Source organism: Haliotis rufescens, unplaced genomic scaffold, assembly GCF_023055435.1.
Source record: "Haliotis rufescens isolate VD_foot unplaced genomic scaffold, xgHalRufe1.0.p SCAF_9, whole genome shotgun sequence".
Taxonomy (NCBI): Eukaryota; Metazoa; Mollusca; class Gastropoda; order Lepetellida; family Haliotidae; genus Haliotis; species Haliotis rufescens.
Genome location: NW_025964383.1, coordinates 39,335,634 through 39,338,944, shown reverse-complemented (window position 1 = coordinate 39,338,944; position 3,311 = coordinate 39,335,634).

Genomic DNA, 3,311 nt, shown 5'->3' with positions numbered 1-3,311 from the left:
AATCATGATTATACCACTTTGATTATAGGATATTGTAACGTGAGGTTAAATGGGGTTTAACGTCGCGTTCAAGAATGAGTGAGTGAGTGAGTGAGTGAGTGTGTGTGAGTGAGTGAGCGAGTGAGTGAGTGAGTGAGTGAGTGAGTGAGTGAGTGTGTGTGTGTGTGTGTGTGTGTGTGTGTGTGTGTGTGTGTGTGTGTGTGTGAGTGTGTGTGTGTGTGTGTGTGCAAATCCGGACTAATGCAGGCTTTAGATTGCTAGCCCACTGAGATACCACGTCGCAGTTTAACATGGATATCCAACTCAGACACACACTCCGAGCTGACCAATCATCTTACAGCCATTGTCAATATTCACTTCTCATAGTCCAGGAGCGGTTGGGTAGTCTAGTGGTTAAAACATTCGATCATTACGCAAAAGACCGATTTCCAACATGGTAACACTGTGTGGAGGCAATTTCTGGGGTCCCTGTCCTGAATGACTGCATATTGTCAAAAAAGACGTAAAACCTAACTGCCGTAGATTGGTTTGTTTGTTATTTAACGCCGCAATATTCCAGCTGTATGACGGCGGTCTTTTAGTAATCGAGTCTGGACCAGACATGCCAGTGATTGAAATCATGAGCATCGATCCGCGCAATTGGGATACAATGACATGCATCAACCAAGTCAGCGAGCCAGACCACCCGATCCCGTTAGTCGCCTCTTTCGACAAGCATGCGTTACTGAAGACCTATTCTACCCCGGATCTTCACGGGTCCAACAGAACACCGCATTCAGCAATATTCAAGAAAGTACGTTTACGTGAGAATCGAAACCGATCTTTGGGGTGACGAGCGAACGCTTGAACCAGTAGACTACCCTACCACTGCAACAATGGATGAAGCTCATGGTGTCCAACGCCGGTATATACTGGCGGGCAAAAGAAAGTATACAGCCATGTTTGAAAGTGGCTAAAAATGAAATAAACAAGAAATGGCTAATCATTGGTGATGTAATTGATACGGGTGTCATAGTTGTGTTTTTGGACATTAAGTTTGAAGTGTTTCGGCGATTGTTTAGGCCTAGTAACGTTTTGATAACGTTTTGATAACGTTTTGAATGTTTTTGGTTAAATCCAGTTTTCAAGTGTAAACTTTCTTTTGCCCGCCAGTTTATGTCCAGAATTGCCAAAAGAAGCGTGTATACTCACTCACTCACTCACTCACTCGCTCGCCCACCTACCCACTCATTTTCTCATTCACCCGTGAAGATCCGGATTAGCCTAGGTCTTCAGCAACCCATGTTTGCCTTAAAAGGCGACTATGCTTATAAGAGGCGGCTAACGGGATCGGGTAGTCAGGCTCGCTGACATGGTTGATGCATGTCATAGTATTCCAACTACGTGGATCGATGCTTATGACGTCAATCACTGGATTGTCTGGTCAAGACTCGATTATATACAGACCGCCGTCATATAGCTGCAATATTATCGAGTGGAGCTTTAAACAACAAACAAACAAACAATCAAACATTAACTTACATCGTACGGCAATCATGAAGCTCCACCCTGTCGCTTTGGCCCACGCACCCCCGTGACGTTTCTCCACCCTCCTAGATTCCCCTGGGCTCTAAGTGCTAGCCTAGCCTACATACGATGCACGATATGCTGGGGAGCCGCTCACACCTCTCACTGCATCCGTCATGTAAGAATTGCATACCTACCTTCAACCATCTCAAGCCAAGACAATCCTTCGCGTCTCATTACAAATTAATCACCTGTTAATCAAACCACGTATTGTGCAAAGAGAGGCAAGAGCCCTAGTTACATCAAACAGTAATTAATTTCCAAGAGAATATGTCGATTCAAGTTCGTGACTACCAAACCAGTTCACGAAGTCGCTGCAGGACATTGGAGGGTTCACGTGCAAGAAGCCGACGTCTACACTGGTGTTACCGTCACGCACGACGTCTTCAACTGTGTCGAGTCGACCACTTTTGAAACAAATCTAGGTAAACATTGGTCTCCAATGGTAATACAGGTTGTGTTGTAGTTTTTACTCTAAACCTCCGTAAGTGGAGAACTTTTTGAAAGGTAAATACGGTAATACGTCATTCAATGCGGGGGTCTTAAAATGCTGCACTTTTTGATTCATAACAAACACACAAACAAACAAACAAACAAACAAACACACACACACACAAACAAACAAACACACAAACAAACACACAAACAAACAAACACACACACACACAAACAAACAAACACACACACAAACAAACACACACACAAACAAACAAACAAACAAACAAACAAACGCTTTCCATTGTTTAGGATCAGTTTGAGTAGTAGAAGTTGGTACAGTCGTGAGGACCCGTGAAGATCCGGGTTTGGGCTCAGTCAAACATTCAAAATTTTTACTGCCGTCCTTGATAGGACAATTGCAATTAAAATTTGTCAAAAGCCTGATCAGGATCCTGTGATTCGTGGCGGGAAATTCACAAATCTGTAAAATCATTTATTTAATCACGACACAAACAGATATTGTTCAGGAAGAGTCCCGATTCGTCCGTTTCCATGCAGCCGAATTCGTCCCGATTCTACCGTTCTCAATCCGAATCTAATCAGATTTGTGTCTTCCGTATGGTAAAAACGACCGAATCTGTCCCGACAGCGTCCCGATTCTCCCGAATGCGATCCGACAGAGATCAAACAGTGACGGGACAGTGAACAGACAAAGACGGTTCGCATTTGACAAGATCTGGACGCAATCTGGACTCAATCGACAAAAAAATGGCAATGAATAATTTCTCCAAATCAACCCCGTTCATCACGACAGCGTCCCGATCCACAGGACACCGTCAAGACAACACATGCAGGACATTGTTACGATTTTGATCTGATACAGCAGAATCTTTCACGACATAGTCACGATTGTAATCCGACTAGAGTTTCCCGAGTGTTACGGGACGCACATACTGTCGGCAGTGCTTGGCCGACCTCTCTGGACCTTTCCCGACTCGTAGGACTTGTTCAGACAATGATAGGACATTCGAGATCTTTAAGGATAGTAATCCGACTTTTTCACTTTTCGTGTCGTAGCGCTGTCTGATCTCAGAGCCATAATCGGCACTGTGTGAACGCAGCCTTAGAAAAGGTCTTCAGCAACCCATGCTTGGCGTAAAAGGCGACTATGCTTGTCGTAGGAGGCGACTAACGGGATCGGGAGGTCAAGCTTGCTGTCTCTGGTTATACATGTTATCGTATCCAAACTGCGTGGATCGATGTTCATGATATCAAAGACTGGATTGTCTGGTCTAGACGCGATTATT